Here is a 19,744-nt window from a genome sequence, read left to right as displayed (position 1 = left end):
TTTAAGCAAAGACTTACATTTTGCAGTAAAGACATCCGGTCGTGGAAACATATTAATGTTCATATTTGTTCATTCTCGTAGTGTAAAAAAGGAGCAGTTTCTCCATTTCAGCTAAGCATTGCTGAGCATTGTTACGGATGCTATTCGAAGCGTGCATGATGGTTGATTAAAACAAAGGCTTTACAACCTGGCACGTAGCTACGATGTCCTGCAATACACCTTGAAGCTCCTCCCACTGACTAGATAAGATATAGGACTAACTAACAACTGGACTACATTTCCCAGAAGCCATCTCTTAAGGAAACAGCATTAACGCTTTAAATGCTAAATGTTCTTACATTCAGTTGTATTCCTAAACTAGCTACAATCTGGTCCAGCACACTCCACACTTGGAAATATACAATTTCCACTATTAACTAACTAGATTGAGCAAAAAACATAGCATGGAAACAATGCAGTTTTCACTATTAACTGACTGTTAACTAGACTAGGCAAAAAACATGACATCAAAACATGCATAACTATAACTGAGATAAACAAAGGCATTTCATCAAACAATGCAAATTTCACTATTAACTAACTATTGACTAGACTAGGCAAAAAATGACATCAAAACATGCATAACTATAACTGAGATAAACAAAGGTATTACATCAAAGAATGCAATCATGAGGTAGACACAACATGCATAGTTCAAAGTTCATTCTTCAAGTTCTGTCTTCAGCAAAAGGACCAAGTCTGTGATTGGTCTGGTGTAAAGCCTTTTAATAAGAGTCTGTGAGTTGCAACCCGATTCTTGTGGTTTCATGATCTGGACTTCATCTTTGCAAACTAGTCCATCAGAGCTGGGGAGAACTTGGTGCACAAGTCCCATGGGCCAAGAGTTCCAATGGGCGTCCTTGTCTCTCAGCAAGACAAGGTCTCCTTCTTCTAGATTAGGTTCTTTGGTCTTCCATTTGTGGCGATCTTAAAGCACTTCCAGAAGGTGTTGGCCAGCAGTTGCACTTGTCTCCATTGCTGTTTATACATGTCTTTGGGAATAAAACTTCCCGATGGTGCTGGCCAGTTGCCTGTCTTCTGGGTTAGCAAGGTGGCTGGGGTAAGAATGGTTGAATTTTCAGGATCCAAAGAAACTGGAACCAAAAGATTTTCAGGATCAGAAAAAAACTAGAGCCAAAGGATTTTCAGGATCAGAAGAAACTGGAATCAAAGGTTGAGCGTTGATGATGGCTGCTACTACCGTCATGAGTGTAGTGAGGACCTCATGCACCAGCATGGGTATCTTGGTTAACATAGAGTTGTATTTGGCGGGCTACACCAATCATGCACTCCCATGCTCCTCCCATAGGAGATGCATGGGGAGGATTGAATGTCCAAAAACAGTTTTGGGCCTTTAGGTAATTGTCAATTACTGGGTCATGGCAAATGCCGTCAATAGTCTGTAAGGCCTTGCAGGCTCCTATAAAGTTAGTTCCTTGGATGATAAGACAAGTGAACAGGATGATCACTGCTATGCCAAATATGTGGGGTCTCTGTTTGGAGGAGCATTTAAGGCGGGCGGGTTCTAGGAAATGGCTAGCAGGTGGTTTCTCTGTTTCCTTGACCATTGTTGACAAGCAGATGTTCTGGATGGTCGTTTTCTCATCCTGTCTGAGAAATTTGTTGAGTGCCTGAGGTTGAACGTTGGCATCTTGACCTGGATCTAGAAACATGTAGTGTTCTGGTCTCTGTCACATCAGGCTGCCTGGATGAGCCAATAACTCAGGACCCTTTAGCCAGATCGATTCTGCCAACTGTGATGCAAGAATGGACCGCTTAGCTTGGTCCGCAGGGTTCTGATCTATTGGCACATGTTGCCATTGCTCAGGGCTTGAAGATCTTTTAATCCTTTCTACTCTATTGCTTACATAGACGTAGAAGTGTGTGCTTTGGTTGTAGATGCAGCACAGCACCACCTTGCTGTTTGTATAGAAGGTGGTAGATTGCAGCTCAAGGTCTATCATTTTCAATGTCAGGTTGGTGAGTTTTATGGCCAGTACGGCACCGCAGAGTCCCAACCTTGGTACGGTGTGAGCTTGTTGTGGTGCTAGTTTCACCTTTCCAATGACAAAACCGACGTAAATGTGGCTCTCCCCACTGTAGACTCTGATGTATCCTATGGCTGCTATCATCTTCATTGATGCATCTGAGAAGGCATGCAATTCTTTCTTTTGTACGGTGGCAGGTGAGATGGAGACATACGTGCATTGCACACAGATGCTTTGGAGACAATTTAGGAATGTACGCCACGTCTCCCAGTCTTGCTTCTGTTCTGGTGGATGCAGCTTGTCCCAGTCTGTGTTGCTCTGGTAGAACGTGCGTAGCTGCAGAATTTTTTGTCCTCTATCGACAAGGCTAAGTCATTGTAATTTTTGCTGGTCTGGAACACTGTCGCTTCCAAAACTGGTTTGGTTATCACAAGCGTGAAGTGTTCTTGGCATGGTTTCAGGTGGATTGCTCTCCCATTACTGAGAATGGAGGTTGTTGAGATATTAACCTGGGTTGGAGTTTGCAGCTGGTAAACATAGACCGTTCCTGGGATGACCCATCCAGGTTCCATCTTAAAGGCCATTGTGGGGCTTGTTGGGCCTCTGACCATTCCGTGGTAGGCAAAGGTGTCAGGGGTGTCTACTCCCAACAGAGGCAAGATTTCGGCTTCAGGATTTAGGGCAGAAAGGTGATCAGGAAGGTGATCATCCATGTGCTTCAGGTAAGGTATGGTGTGTGCTACCTCTGGTGTTGGAATTTGACTGCGACCGTCTGGTGAGGCATCCCATTCTGGCAATGGCAATGGTAGGAACTGTGAACTCCCATCTAACGACTGGATGCAGAGTTCAGTAACTTTCCTCCCCGCCGTGCTCTGTTGCACAGTGCATGTTGTGAAAGGCGTTTCTTTGCTTGGGGGTGCACTTGGTAGAGGCGAGTTGCTACATACTGATGTGCAGTTGACCTTGGCAGGCATCTCTGGGTGCTCTTTGGAGCCATGCTTGGGCTCCTTGGTTGAAGGAGGAGTAGAAGTTGCTTGTGGTAGCTGCTCAGAGTCTGGATACAGGGCTCCTGTGTGCTTGTCACTCTTGGTTGGGTGACACTTCCCCTTAGCTGTGCAAGCTATGGCCACATGTTCCGTAGACTTACAGCATTTGAAGCAGACTGTGTACTCTCCCAAATCCAACCTTCTCCAGGATGTTAGAGGACCCATTGGTACTGTGCAGGATTTGCCGTCAGACTGGGTTGGTACGGTGTTGAGGTCATCAGGAGCACAATCAGTGGCTTCTCGTTGATCCTCATAAGCATTGCTCCCAAGAGCAGGGGACTGTGGCACAGACGGCTGGCAGTTTTCTTCAGAATACTTCTTGTTGAGGGTAACTTCTCATGGCTCACACAAGGGGCCTTGAGGGTCTGGCCAGAATTCTTTTGCCTTCACATTGAGCTCAGGAATCATGACTTCATGTGTGCCTACTTGCTGAGGAGTTTTCGTCATTGCAAATGGGCTAATTCGCTCACCCCTTGCACCTTGGTCTGTTGGGTGAATTTTACAGATCTGAGGGGGAGGTCTTGTGAGTCAGATGGTCTGTTGTCGGCTTCCTGACTGGTTTGCACATCAGTTGGTGGAGATTCCTTTCCTTGGTCACTTGGCCTCGGGAGATGTGTGGCCAGCTGCGTTGCCTCCTCCCGCTCTTGACGTAATGCATTCTGGTCATCCACATAGATCTTGATGCGGCTAAACGAGTTTCCACCTTCTGGCCTCTCAAACTTGGGCATGAAAGCAGCACCTTCAAACTTTTTCTGTAAAGCTGCTGCTTTTGCGGCTGTTTCTGCTGCCTCACGTTCAAGCTGTAAAAATTCAAGGTTGCCATGGTCCTTTGCCTCTGTAGCTTCCCGTTCGCTCTATAGAAACTCAATCCTGGCCTGAGTTATGGCCGTTTCTTCCTTTTGTCTAGCCACACATAGAGCTTCTTTGACCACTTCTTCCTTTCCCAGATGCTCTGCTTTTGCCATCTGTAGAGCTGCTTTGGCCTCCAGTTTCGCCGTTTCTTCCTTTTGTCTAGCCACACATAGAGCTTCTTTGACCACTTCTTCCTTTCCCAGATGCTCTGCTCTTGCCATAAGTAGAGCTGCTTTGGCCATTTCTACCTTTAGCAGCTGCTCTTCCTTTGCCACAAGTAAAACTGCTATTGCCTCCACGGCATCAATTCGTGCTTACACAGCTTGATTGGCCAGGCTCTCTGCCCTGGAGACTCGGGACAAGTGGCTGTGATGAGAAGTTGTTTTAGAGTGACAGGGGGTGCCTGAGACATGAGCTTGCTTTGACACACTGCTGAGGTGAGAAGATGCCTTAGAATGATGGGACACTTTGGCCTCAGCCCTCTCGAACGGTGTGACTTTTATGTGTAGCTCGACCTCAGGGAGGCAGTTATTACTTTCTAGGAATTTCTCACGTTCCTTGTTTTTTAGCTTGAGATGTTGCATTTTCTTTTTGAGTGTTGGATCCCCTAGCTGTGACTGGAGCTCTTCGAGACAGTGCTTGTAGTCTTTCCATTTGAAGAAAAACAGCTTCAATGAGAGAGTGCACTCAGGGGAAAGCTCCTCCTTGGATGCTTCACAGAGTTTCTGTAACTTCTCCCAGTATCTTTCATGACATTGATGGAGCGCATTCCATTTCTCCATCAGGCATGACTGCATGACTTCTGTAGGCCTTTTTTGTTGCCTCAAGTCATAGGGTTTCTGAGATGTCTTTGGTCCCACTGAAGCTTGGACTTCAGGTTCTACTCACATCTCAGGGTTGGTTGGTTGGTTGGACCAGCTCTTCAAGGTTGGGTGGCTGAACCAGCTCTTCTGAACCAATAAGACACTCCGCCATGGTTAGCACAGGCTCAGAAAACTTCCTAACTATTTCATATAAATTCAGTGTACTTTGCTCTTTGACCACCAAGGGGCGCTGCCCGCGTGGGTAATCTGGGTGGCAGAGGCCTTTTACAAGCCTCTGGAGCTCAGATCGGGCCACTGGAGTGCTGCAAAATTGCTGCAAAATTGCCTGGTGGCTGTGTATTCAATCTTGGGAAGGAAGACAGGGTGATCCATGCAGGGGGTGGGGGTGAGAAAATGGTGGCAGTGGCATGGCGATCCATGTGGGGGAAAGAAACGGTGGTGGCGGCGTCGGCGTCGGTGGCAAGGAGATCCATGCGGTGGGGGAGAACAGCAGCAGTGGCATGGCGATTCATGCAGGGGGGAAATGGCGGCGGGGGAAAGGAGATCCATGTGACAGGTGGGGGGGAACAGCGGCAGCACGGCAATCTGTGTGGCAGATTGGGGCAACAATCTTCCCTCCCCCTGCCATGGCAGGTGGCTACTCACTGCACTGTGGGCCATGCCCGGAACACCCAGATGGCCACCGGGTGGTGGTGAGAAGATGGCCTGGCTTCTCCTCATTGCTGCTGGCCATCTGGGCTCTGTAGCGCTCACCCTCCCCCTGTAGGGGAAAGAGCCTGGAGAGAACGGAAGAGCTTGGAGCGAATGGGGGGAATGTGCAAATGCACGGAGGAGAGAGAGCCTGGGGGGAATGGAAGAGAAAGCTTGGAGCGAATGGGGGAGGGAATGTGTGAATGCACAGAAGAGAAAGATCCTGGAGGGAATGGAAGAGCTTGGAGTGAACAGAGGAATGTGCAAATGCACGGAGGAGAGAGCCTGGAGGGAACCACAGAGAGAGCTTGGAGCTGGGTGGGGATGTACAGAGCAGAAAGTATTCATTCACATTTCCTGCCCCTCCCCCCCTTTGCTCCAAGCTCTTTCTGCTCCCTTCATTAACATTTCCTGGGCACAGAGGCGGAGGGAAGGAAAGAAGGGACAATGGGAAGGAGGAAGGAAGGAAAAGACAATGAGGACAGAAGGAGATGGGAATGAGAAAGGGTAGCAGGCAAGGAAGGAGGGGAGGGGAAGGAAGGAAGGAGGTGGGAATGAGAAGGAGAGAGGCACATGACCCCTGGGGATGCTGCAATGGTCATAAGTGAAAAATGGTCATAAGCCACTTTATTCAGTTCCTTTGTAACTTCAAACAGTCACTGTTGTAAGTCAGGGACTACTGTATCACTTTTCCCCCTTTTTTGGGGGGGTGAGTGGGTCATCAAGTTTTTGACACCTTGCTAGGCGACTGGAAAAGCCCTGAGTTAGAGTACTCGGACAGCAGCTGCTTTCTTGCAGGTATGTGGAATGGCGTGGGACCCACAGGTTTTGCAAAGTTAAGTGAGGAACCTGGTTACAACTTGTTAGGAAAGATAAAATAGACAACCAAGAATGCTTTATTGACCATTCTTCGTCCAGATTTTATATCAGTTGCATCTGCTAGTACAGGCATTCTGCTTCAGATTTCTGTTATTTTCAGCATCTGGTAAAATGAATGAGTACTTTTCCAACAACCTGTAAAATCCAAGACACTGTGCTTTCATTGTTTAATTCCCCCCTCATACAGTAGTGGCCAAAATTGTGGAAACCTTTTGGGAAAAATGTATAGTAGAAATGCTACCTTTGGTTAAGTTTCCACTAAATTTTCTTGTAATTTCTTTATAACTGTAGCCTTGTTCACTTAATAATACTATTTTACATCGCTTTCTGGGCAACCAGTCAACTCTTTGCACCATTATTTTAATTTTATTACATTTTACAAACTCAATGAAAGAACACAAAAAACACAACCAACTTGATAGTGATCACATAACACACTGACAAATATTCTCCTCTCAGCTTCCATACATGACAATAATTGAATCCTACTGTGATCTGATTGGCTTATTGCCAAAACAAGATGAGGAGCCTCCTGCCCACTGTCCTACCTGCCAGATACCCCCTGGATCTCCCCCAACCCTGCCCGGCCCCCACAGGCATCCCTCCTCAGGAGCAACATCGAGGTGGCCATACTCACCTATGCTGCTATGACTACCATAGCCACGCCCACTCAGTGGCCCACACCCACCTGGCACCCGGCGATGCATAAGTGGGTTTTGGGTTGCAGCTTGGGCACTCGGTCTCTAAAAGGTTTGCCACCACTGATATAGGACTAACTAACAACTGGACTATATTTCCCAGAAGCCAACTCTTAAGGAAACAACGTTAACCCTTTTATTGAAAAGTTTAAAATACAATTTTCCTTTAAAAAACCCCCCTTCCCCCTCCCTCCTCCCCCCCTACCTCCCCCTCTCCCTCCCTCCCTCCTCCCCCCCCTACCTCCCCCCCTCCCCCCTCCCCCCCCCGACTTCCCAGAGCTGAATACAAGGTATATATATAAAAAGAAAAAAAAAAGCAAACATAAACAACCATGTAGTAACAACTATAAATTCTAAAATCCATCACTCTCTAGCTTATATAAGATAAACCAAACCTAGGCAATATTAAATATATATAGAAAAACTAAAATAAAAAAGAAACACTTTCTAGCTTATATAGAATAAAACAAACCTTAATAATATTAAATATACATTAAAAACAAGAAAACAAAACCCCAAAATAGAAAGAGAAAAAAAAACAGAAAAAAAAAGGAAAGAAGAATTATTCAAATACTATATAGTACTTCTCAACCTATACTTATCCTAAATAAACTCCATTCATTTTGTCCATTCCATGATATGGCGTTCTTACAAATAATCTTTCAAATTGACCAAAATCTTCGCCACCTCAACCAAATCAGAAAACTTTAAAGTCCACTCTTCTATAATCGGCCGTTCCTCTTCCAGCACATCTATAATTATTCCAAACAATAAAAAAAATTGCGAACAGAACTTTAACCTCCATTTGGAAATCTTCTATATATTCCACCAAACTTTAATCCAAAAAAAAAACTCACCCTATCCACAAAACCACCACATATTATATATATATATATATATATATATATATATATATATATATATATATATATATATATATATATATATATATATATATATATATATATATATATATATATATATATATATATATATATTGCGTCTACACCCAAATCTTTTCCCACCTCCCATACTTGACTATGAGTACGTCGTAGAAATTCCATAGACTTCTGCAAATCCTGCTATTTTCTCTTCTTAGATCGTTTTGCAGCAGCACGCGTCACCCTCTGTTCTATGGAATCATCCGACGAAGTTGTATCTTGATCTCGCCCAACACCATTGTCTTCTATCTGACCACCTTCGACCTCTTGATGCACTCCTTCTCCAGATCCCTTTTCAGCTTCCAGAAGTGTTAATGGCGTTGCATTTAAAACATTATTATAGAAATCACGCGCTTGCATCACAGTAACCAGACGGTACCTTTTACCTTCGTGCGTCACCATCAACCCAGCTGGGATCTCCCATCTAAACCTTATATCTGGTTGCTTGAGCTCTTGCACAAGAAATGTAAAATCCTTCCTTCTCCTTAAAATCTTTGGAGGAATTTCTTTTAAGACCAAAACTTCTTGATTAGCAATCACAACTTTAGTATCATAAGCAGCTCGTATAACTTCATCTCTAGTTTCCCTTTTTGCAAAGTATACCACCACATCTCTAGGCAACTTTCTCTGTCTAGCAATCCATGAATTCACACGGAACACTTTATCCATGCCTCCTTTTATTTCAGATGCTGGCTGTTTCAACACTACTTCAAAAGCCTCAGAAACCAGCTGCTTTAAATCTTCCTTGGTATTCTCCTTTAAGCCTCTAACTCTAATGGCAAACTGCATCTGGTAATATTGAGCAAGACTCAGTTCTTTTTCCACTTTATCTTCATTCTCCAATACTTTTGCTTCTAATATAGCATTCTTTTGAGTCAAATCTTCTAGCTTTTCCTCCAGTTCTTCCACACAGCGAGCCACTTTACACACTGAAGACAAGATGTCTGCCTTCATCACTCTGAACTTCTGTTCCATCCTCTCCTCCATTCTCTCCTCCAATTTCTCCTCCATCTGTACAAATCTATCATTAATTGATTCCAAAATTACCTGGGCATGTTTTTCAAGAGCATCTTGTAAGTCCTTTGATGTCAATACATCAGGAGGATGCAGCGCCTGCAGTAATGATTGTTGCACAGGAGAAGTTCCAGCACTCCGAAGAGTTTTAGGGGGTGGTTTAGCCGCCATCTTTTACCAAATGTGACGCACTTTCACTTCAGATTTATAATTCAAAAAAAGTCCATCAAGCTGGAGAGTAAAATATAATAATCCTCTTCACCTTTTCCTCTTGTATCGCTCTGCCTGCTCCTTTAATCCATAGTCATTCCTTCAGGCAGGGGTGGTCGCAGACGCCTGGCTCTGCTCCAAGAAATCAGGAGCAGAGGCGCCGGCCAGCTGGGAGCAGCCCAGGCTACGGGGGAGTTCAATCCTTCAGCCGCCCAAGCCATAAGCTCAGGCGGCCCTGGAGAACTCTACCCCTACCTGGGAGCTCGCCCCCTCCTCTTCTCCCGAGGAGGGGGCTTCAAATTCGCCCGAACAGCTGATCGGCGCTGTTTCGGGCGAAAAAACAACAGCTGAGCCGCGGGCAGCCCGGGAAGGCTGTCTCCGTCGCCGCGAAGCCACCGGAAGTCCCGGTGGACTTACAACGTTAACCCTTTAAATGCTAAATGTTCTTACATACAGTTATATTCCTAAACTAGCTACAATCTGGTCCAGCACAACAACGTTTCTCAACTTTGGCCACTTTAAGAGAGGTGGACTTCAACTCCCAGAATTCCCTAACCAGCACAACTGGCTGAGGAATTCTGGGAGTTGAAGTCCACTGATCTTAAAATGGCCAAGGTTGAGAAACTCTCATGTAGCATAAATGATGGGAATTTTTTTGTGTCAAGATTTGCAGAAAGTGCTCGGGTGCCATGCCAGGGCTGTATTCTGGAAAATGGACAGGGCAGGGTGAAAATGGGGTGAATTTAGAGGAAAAAAGGGGGACAATTATTAATCTTTTAAGCAGTTTTTATGTCTTTTTGAGTTCAGTGTACAGCCCAGAGTTGGGTAGCCAATACATTTAAATAAATAAAATTAGAAATATTGTCCTATTTTCCATTGTATTTCAGCTAAAAACATTTTCAAAATGTTACAGTTTTGCAAAACCTTTTAAAATAACATAAAATTCAAAAATCCAATTTTGATAGCGTAAAATATCATTATGGTTTGGTGATGCCAGGAAGACACTGCAGGATTGGAGGGATGGGGAAAATACTACAGCTAGGAGTTGAATTGCCATCCTATATTTTCCATAGAAATACAGCACAGTTAATATAGCAACATAATATACAAATAAGCAACAGTGTGGTAAGTTATATTTTTTAATTACAAATAACATTTTGTATTCACTTTCTATGGTCTACAGAGTGAAAAAAACAGTATTTTTCATTACCTACACATAATATTACTGATAGTTATTGTATTTAAGCCAGACAATTATACAAAGACAATTATACTAAGTTTGACATAATAAAAATAGATTCTAAATGTTTCAGGGTAACTGCAGAAATGAATTCAAGAAATACTTGTTGAGAATTCCGCCTGGTGTGACTTCCTTCAATTATATTTATTATTGTACTTTTTCCCCAGTAGAGGGCACTGCTGGTCTTGTGAGAAGAAAGAGATCCTTGATGCAACTTGCCAGGAAGTTTGCAAAAGAGGATTTATAGCTCCCTGGTATCTGGATTATGAGTCAGCAACAGTTGATAAATTCAGATATTTATGACACCACCGTTTCCCACTCCTGACAATACAGTGCTAAATATCAGATAAGTTGTTCTAAAAATCACCAGCAATAATTTACTTCAAGGAGGGGAAGCTCACTCAAAGGAATGATTTATTCTCAATTCTGTGGATGTATCTTCAACTCTGAAAAATCAGAGTCAGACTTCCTTCACAAGTTGCACATTTCTTTTGAGAGAATGAAGCTCTTTACTGGAAAAAGTCCTCACTACTTAAGTAGAAGATAGAGAACCTGTTCTGTTCGCGCAAATATTGTTGTTGTTGTTGTTAGTTGCGAAGTCGTGTCCGACCCATCGCGACCCTATGGACAATGTTCCTCCAGGCCTTCCTGTCCTCTACCGTCTTCTGGAGTCCATCTAAGCTCACGCCTACTGCTTCAGTGACTCCATCCAGCCACCTCATTCTCTGTCGTCCCCTTCTTCTATTGCCCTCAATCTTTCCCAGCATTAGGCTCTTCTCCAGTGAGTCCTTCCTTCTCATTAGGTGGCCAAAGTATTTGAGTTTTAGCTTCAGGATCTGGCCTTCTAAAGAGCAGTCAGGGTTGATCTCCTCTAGGACTGACCGGTTTGATCGCCTTGCAGTCCAAGGAACTCGCAGGAGTCTTCTCCAGCACCATAGTTCAAAGGCTTCAATTCTTTGGCGCTCAGCCTTTCTTATGGTCCAGCTTTCACTGCCATACATTGCAACTGGGAAGACCATAGCCTTGACTATACGGATTTTTGTTGACAGGGTGATGTCTCTGCTTTTTAGTGTGCTGTCTAGATTTGCCATGGCTTTCCTCCCCAGGAGCAAGCGTCTTTTAATTTCTTGGCTACAGTCCCCATCTGCAGTGATCTTGGAGCCCAGGAAAATAAAATCTGTCACTACCTCCATTTCTTCCCCATCTATTTGCCAGGAATTGAGAGGGCCAGATGCCATGATCTTGGTTTTCTTAATGTTTAGTTTCAACCCAAGTTTTGCACTCTCCTTCTTCACCCGCAACACCAGGCTCTTTAGTTCTTCTTCACTTTCTGCCATTAGAGTGGTATCATCTGCATATCTTAGGTTGTTGATGTTTCTTCCGGCAATCTTAATTCCAACTTTTGATTCATCTAGCCCTGCCTTTCTCATGATGTGCTCTGCATATAAGTTAAATAGGCAAGGCGACAGTATACAGCCTTGCCGGACTCCTTTCCCAATTTTGAACCAATCAGTGGTTCCGTGTCCAGTTCTCACTGTTGCTTCTTGGCCCGCATATAGATTTCTCAAGAGACAAATAAGATGGTCTGGTATGCCCATCTCTTTAAGGACTTGCCACAGTTTGTTATGATCCACACAATCAAAGGCTTTAGCATAGTCAATGAAGCAGAAGTAGATGTTTTTCTGGAACTCCCTAGCTTTCTCCATGATCCAGCGTATGTTAGCAATTTGATCTCTAGTTCCTCTGCCTCTTCGAAATCCTGCCTGTACTTCTGGTAGTTCTCGATCCACATACTGCTGGAGTCTAGCTTGTAGAATTTTAAGCATAACTTTACTAGCATGAGAAATGAGTGCAATGGTGCGATAGTTTGAACATTCTTTGGCACTGCCTTTCTTTGGAATTGGAATGTAAACTGATCTTTTCCAATCCTGTGGCCACTGTTGAGTTTTCCAAATTTGCTGGCAAATTGAGTGTAGCACTTTTACTGCATCGTTTTTTAATATTTTGAATAGCTCAGCTGGAATACTGTCACCTCCACTAGCTTTGTTGTTGCTCAGCTTTTCTAAGGCCCACTTCACTTCACATTCTAGGATGTCTGGCTCGAGGTCAGTGACCACCTCATTGTGATTATCAGGGACGTTAAGCTCATTCTTGTATAATTCTTCTGTGTAATTTTGCCACCTCTTCTTAATCTCTTCTGCCTCTGTTAGGTCCCTGCCATTTTGGTCCTTTATCATGCCCATTTTTGCATGAAACGTTCCTTTCATCTCTCCAATTTTCTTGAAAAGATCTCTGGTCCTCCCTATTCTATTGTTTTCTTCTATTTCTTTGCATTGTTCATTTAAGAAGGCATTCTTATCTCTTCTAGCTATTCTTTGGAATTCTGCATTCAATTGGGCATATCTTTCTTTTTCTCCCTTACCTTTCGCTTCCCTCCTTTCCTCAGCTATTTGCAAAGCTTCCTCAGACAGCCATTTTGCTTTCTTGCATTTCTTTTTCTTTGGGATGGTTTTGGTTGCTACCTGTTGTACAATGTTGCGAACCTCTGTCCATAGTTCTTCAGGCACTCTGTCTATCAGATCTAATTCCTTAAATCTATTTGTCACCTCTACTGTATATTCAACAGGAATATGATTTAATTCATACCTGACTGGCCTAGCGCTTTTCCCTACTTTCTTTAATTTAAGCCTAAACTTTGCAACAAGAAGCTCATGGTCTGAGCCACAGTCAGCTCCTGGTCTTGTTTTTACTGACTGTATAGAGCTTCTCCATCTTTGGCTGCAGAGCATATAGTCAATCTGATTTCTGTGTTGACCGTCTGGTGATGTCCATGTGTAAAGCCGTCTCTTGGGTTGTTGGAAAAGAGTGTTTGCTATGACCATCGTATTCTGTTGACAAAATTCTATCAGCCTGTGCCCTGCTTCATTTTGTACTCCAAGGCCAAACTTGCCTGTTATTCCAGTTATCTTTTGGCTTCCTACTTTAGCATTCCAATCCCCCATGATGATAAGGACATCATTTCTGGGTGTTAGTTCTATAAGGTGCTGTAGGGCTTCATAGAACCGGTCAATTTCATCCTCTTCAGCACTGGTGGTTGGGGCATAGACTTGGACTACTGTGATATTGAATGGTTTGCCTTGGATTCGAACTGAGATCATTCTGTCATTTTGAGGATTGTATCCCAGTATTGCTTTTCCTATTTTTTTATTGACTATGAAGGCTACTCCATTTCTTCTGAGGGATTCTTGCCCACAGTAGTATACCTGATGGTCATCTGAATTAAATTCACCCATTCCTGTCCATTTTAGTTCGCTGATACCTAAGATGTCAATGTTTAGTCTTGTCATCTCTTGTTTGACCACGTCCAGCTTTCCTTGATTCATGGATCTTACATTCCAGGTTCCTATGGAGAAAAAATCTTTACAGCATCGGACTTTCCTTTCACCACCAGACATATCCACAGCTGAGCGTCCTTTCGGCTTTGGCCCAGTCGCTTCATTCTTTCTGGCGCTACTAGTACTAGCCCTCTGCTCTTCCCCAGTAGCATATTGGATGCCTTCCGACCTGAGGGGCTCATCTTCCAGCGTCATATCGTTTTGCCTTTTGGTACTGTCCATAGGGTTTTCATGGCAAAGATACTGGAGTGGGTTGCCATTTCCTTCTCCAGTGGATCACGTTTTGTCAGAACTCTCTGCTATGACCTGTCCGTCTTGGGTGGCCCTGCACGGCATAGCCCATAGCTTCATTGAATTACGCAAGCCCCTTCGCCACGACAAGGCAGTAATCCATGAAGGGGCGCGCAAATATATAGCTCCCATATTGCTTTTCTTTCTGGTTCTTTGGAACTTTTTCTATTTTTGTTCCAAAATATTTTGTTTTCATTCTCACCTTCTCCTTGTAATAAAATATATGCTCCTCCACAGTGATATTAATTGAAGTCAGGATAAATGGAGCACCATACGGGGTACTGCAGTGCTGCCGCTGAACTTACCTTCCATAAATAATAATTTTAACTGATGAAATTATCTGGTGGCATGAGCTATTATACTGAGAAATAAAAGGTTTAAAATGGTTTTTAAAATGATCATGGAGATAAGGGGCTCTGCCTGCATTAAGGACAAGCCCCTGCTGGTACCTAGACCAGCTTTGTATGTTATTAATTTCCGCCCTCTTAATTTGTTTTAATTTTAATTTTTCCCCTCTATTTTTTCTTGTTTTTGTCCCCTCCTCCCCTCCTACACTAGTCTTTTTTCCAGAGAAGAAGCTTCTGGGTGCTTGGAAGTGACAAACAGAAAAGATTTGTAGAGAGATTTTACAAGGGGAGTTAAAGTAACAAGCTAGGCTACAAGCAACATTGACAGAAGGGAAGTATCCCTGTGCCCTACAAAGTGTATGAAAAATTTGCCAGACTCAAACTACACCTGCTGGAAGTGCAAGTTTGGTTCTTTATTGGAAGAAAAGGGGGAGGAGCTTGAGAAGAAGATTTCTACCACAGATTTGTTTCAACTCGCTGGGGTTTGTGTTGTTATCGTAATCCAGTGTTCATGGATTTAATAGGTAAAACTATCAAAATATATAAAGAACGTTTTTAATAAAAGAAAACTGCCAGTGTTCTGAACTCAATACATTTCTATATTTTTTTTATCTCCATCAACAGGGCAATTAGATACTGAGAAAATGTCCCTCCATGAAGAAGTCAAGAAAATCTATGAAACATATTGCTTAGATGAAAGCGTTGACAAAATTAAATTTAATTCTTTCATTGTGGAAGAGATACAAAGTAGTAAGTGAAATCAAAAGGAAAATATATTTGAAGTTATTGCATTTTTTCTGTATGGTACTTGTAGAATAATACAGATATTGGCATGAATACGTCTTAGCAATATTAAGAATTTGGGGCATTGTGGTGCCATTACCTATGGAGGATTATATTGGGAAAGGCTGGTCTACTCAATGAGCATATAACAAGGAAATTCTAGCATTCCCTAATTATATAAAAATGCTCTCTCTTTGTACCTTGATCAGCCCCCCCAATATTTCCCATGAAATGAGAAACAAACAGATGTGGTGCCTTAGTAAAAATCAAGGTTGATTTCTGATGACTTCATGGAAATGTACACGTACCTTTTTGACAACAATACAGAAGTCATTTTCAGTGGCTTCTTTTGGGATATCCTTTCCGTTACCTAGTCTAAACTATAGATTTGGGATTCCTTGAAGTCTCCCATTCAGTTATCTATCTATGTCTGCCTGCCTATCTCTCTCTCTCTCTCTCTCTCTCTCTCTCTCTCTCTCTCTCTCTCTCTCTCTCTCTCTCTATCTATCTATCTATCTATCTATCTATCTATTTGGGATTCCTTGAAGTTTGTTTGTTTGTTTGTTCATTCATTCATTCATTTACTGAACTTACAAATGGATAGCTTATATAGTTGTAAACACATTAAAAACGAAGAACAAGTAACATCAGACATATGGGCTTAACCAATTTCTCCTAGCCCCATTCTACTTAATTTCTAAACTCAAACAAAATCAGCCAAATGCTGCTGAGACAGATGTCTTAATCCTTAAATATTAAACTTTCATATAACTAAATGTTTTCGTATTTATTATTGACATGTCTCACATTTTCATCTATAGTTGCCGAAGGCCCCTATAAGGAAGATGTGAAGCTACAACAAATGCGGTGTTTCTTTGAAGCCTATGAACAAGTTTTCTCGCTCTTGGAGAATGTCTTCATACCTAAATTCTGCCACACAAATGAGGTAACGTGTATTTGTTTATATTTGAGCCACCTCAGTTTGTAATTTTAACTTTTTTTTTCAGTTTTACGTCTTGAAATTTTCGAGCTTAAATAGTCTACAGTATTTGCTTTTTGTCTCTCAACTGACATAATTCTAGAATGAAATAACTTCTCTATATTAGCTCTAATGTCTGCACATATTCCAGTATTCTACAATGAATTAACCCCTCCATTTTAGCTCTAATGTCTGAAAGTATTCTAGATTTATGGAATGAAATAACCCTTCTGCTTTAGCTCTAATGTCTGCTGAAATTATTGCAGTGCATATGTGTGGCACTTCCTTAAAAATAATAGAGAGATAATAATGTAGAATACTGACAGAAATTGAGCATAATGATCATGTTGTGCCACTATGGCTAGTATCTGTGTTGTTGTTGTTGTTAGCTGCGAAGTCGTGTCCGACCCATCGCGACCCTATGGACAACATTTCTCCAGGCCTTCCTGTCCTCTACCATTTTCTGCAGTCCATTTAAGCTCATGCCTACTGCTTCAGTGACTCCATCCAGCCACCTCATTCTCTGTTGTCCCTTTCTTCTATTGCCCCCAATCTTTCCCAGCATTAGGCTCTTCTCCAGTGAGTCCTTCCTTCTCATTAGGTGGCCAAAGTATTTGAGTTTAGCTTCAGGATCTGGCCTTCTAAAGAGCAGTCAGGGTTGATCTCCTCTAGGACTGACCGGTTTGATCGCCTTGCAGTCCAAGGGACTCGCAGGAGTCTTCTCCAGCACCATAGCTCAAAGGCCTCAATTCTTTGGCGCTCAGCCTTTTTTATGGTCCAACTTTCACTGCCATACATTGCAACTGGGAAGACCATAGCCTTGACTATACGCACTTTTGTTGACAAGGTGATATCTCTGCTTTTTAGTGTGCTGTCTAGATTTGCCATGGCTTTCCTCCCGAGTAGCAAGCATCTTTTAATTTCTTGGCTACAGTCCCCATATGCAGTGATCCTGGAGCCCAGGAAAATAAAATCTGTCACTACCTTCATTTCTTCCCCATCTATTTGCCAGGAATTGAGAGGGCCAGATGCCATGATCTTGGTTTTCTTAATGTTGGAGGTTTCAATCCAAGTTTTGCACTCTCCTTCTTCACCTGCAACAAGAGGCTCTTTAGTTCCTTTTCACTTTCTGCCATTAGAGTGGTATCATCTGCATATCTTAGGTTGTTGATATTTCTTCTGGCAATCTTAATTCCAACTTTTGATTCATCAAACCCTGCCTTTCTCATGATGTGCTCTGCATATAAGTTAAATAGGCAAGGCGAAAGTATACAGCCTTTCCAGACTCCTTTCCCAATTTTGAACCAATCAGTGGTTCCGTGTCCAGTTCTCACTGTTGCTTCTTGGCCCGCATATAGATTTCTCAAGAGACAAATAAGATGGTCTGGTATGCCCATCTCTTTAAGAACTTGCACAGTTTGTTATGATCCACACAATCAAAAGCTTTAGCATAGTCAATGAAGCAGAAGTAGATGTTTTTCTGGAACTCCCTAGCTTTCTCCATGATCCAGCGTATGTTGGCAATTTGATCTCTAGTTCCTCTGCCTCTTCGAAATCCTGCCTGTACTTCTGGTAGTTCTCGATCCACATACTGCTGGAGTCTAGCTGCTAGGATTTTAAGCATAACTTTACTAGCATGAGAAATGAGTGCAATGGTGCGATAGTTTGAACATTCTTTGGCACTGCCTTTCTTTGGAATTGGAATGTAAATTGATCTTTTCCAATCCTGTGGACACTGTTGAGTTTTCCAAATTTGCTGGCAAATTGAGTGTAGTACTTTTACTGCATCGTCTTTTAAGATTTTGAATAGCTCAGCTGTAATACTGACACCTCCACTAGCTTTGTTGTTGCTCAGCTTTTCTAAGGCCCACTTCACTTCACATTCTAGGATGTCTGGCTCGAGGTCAGTGACCACCTCATTGTGATTATCAGGGACGTTAAGCTCATTCTTGTATAGTTCTTCTGTGTAATTTTGCCACCTCTTCATAATCTCTTCTGCCTTTGTTAGGTCCCTGCCATTTTGGTCCTTTATCATGCCCATTTTTGCATGAAACGTTCCCTTCATCTCTCCAATTTTCTTGAAGAGATCTCTGGTCCTCCCTATTCTATTGTTTTCTTCTATTTTTTGCACTGTTCATTTAAGAAGGCATTCTTATCTCTTCTAGCTATTCTCTGGAATTCTGCATTCAATTGGGCATATCTTTCTTTTTCTCCCTTGCCTATCACTTCCCTCCTTTCCTCAGCTCTTTGCAAAGCTTCCTCAGACAGTCATTTTGCTTTCTTGCATTTCTTTTTCTTTGGGATGGTTTTGGTTGCTACCTGTTCTACAATATTGCGAACCTCTGTCCGTAGTTCTTCAGGCACTCTGTCTATCAGATCTAATTCCTTAAATCTATTTGTCACCTCTACTGTATATTCAACGGGGATATGATTTAATTCATACCTGGGTGGCCTAGTGCTTTTCCCTACTTTCTTCAGTTTAAGTCTAAACTTTGCAACGAGAAGCTCATGGTCTGAGCCACAGTCAGCTCCTGGTCTTGTTTTTATTGACTGTATAGAGCTTCTCCATCTTTGGCTGCAGAGCATATAGTCAATCCGATTTCTGTGTTGACCGTCTGGTGATGTCGATGTGTAGAGCTTACAAGAAAGGCTGCCATGAATTCAGAGTCTGGAAATTTAGTCCTGCGAGGAATAGTTCAAAGATCTAGATATATTTAGTTCACACACACACACACACACACACACAAAAAAAAAAAACCCTGAGGGGCAATACGATAACTGTCTTTTGAATACACAAATGAAAATGGATTTATTTTCTATTGCCCCAGAAATCAGATTTATTTATTTATTTATGTATCCTATGGCACATTCACTTCATATGTTAGGTCGTCTGGTGATGTCTATGTGTAGAGCCGTCTCTTGGGTTGTTGGAAAAGAGTGTTTGCTATGACCATCATATTCTCTTGACAAAATTAGAGCCTTGGTGGAGCAGTGGGCTGATGCCTCCTTAAGTAACACCAGCTGCCTGCAATTAGTGCAGGTTCGAGTCCCACCAGGCTCAAGGTTGACTCAGCCTTCCATCCTTCCGAGGTAGGTAAAATTAGGACCCAGATTGTTGGGGGCAATTAAGCTGACTTTGTAATAATGCCGCTTGGGGTGTGTGTGAAAGCCCTAACAAGCAGGCATATACATTGAATGAAGGCTACTGCTAAGCTTGTAAGCCGCCCTGAGTCTTTGGAGAAGGGCGGGATATAAATGTAATTAAAAAAAATTCTATCAGCCTGTGCCCTGCTTCATTTTGTAGTCCAAGGCCAAACTTGCCTGTTATTCCGGTTATCTTTTGGCTTCCTACTTTAGCATTGCAATCCCCCATGATGATAGGGACATCATTTTTTGGTGTTAGTTCTATAAGATGCTGTAGACCTTCATAGAACCGGTCAATTTCATCCTCTTCAGCACCGGTGGTTGGGGCATAGACTTGGACTACTGTGATATTGAATGGTTTGCCTTGGATTCGAACTGAGATCA

The 19,744-nt window shown here is 42.7% G+C and overlaps 1 protein-coding gene across 1 annotated transcript in view; it reads right to left on the bottom strand.

Moving 5' to 3' along the window:
* MRAP2 (melanocortin 2 receptor accessory protein 2) overlaps positions 1–19,744 on the bottom strand; it is a gene marked incomplete at its 5' end in the record, with an annotated part of 869,028 nt that overhangs the window by 245,886 nt on the left and 603,398 nt on the right. The window lies entirely within an intron of this gene.

This window comes from Vipera ursinii (genome assembly GCF_947247035.1).
Source record: "Vipera ursinii genome assembly, chromosome: 1".
Lineage (NCBI taxonomy): Eukaryota > Metazoa > Chordata > Lepidosauria > Squamata > Viperidae > Vipera > Vipera ursinii.
The sequence above is the reverse complement of the archived record's forward strand: the minus strand, read 5'-3'. Positions and strand labels throughout refer to the sequence as shown.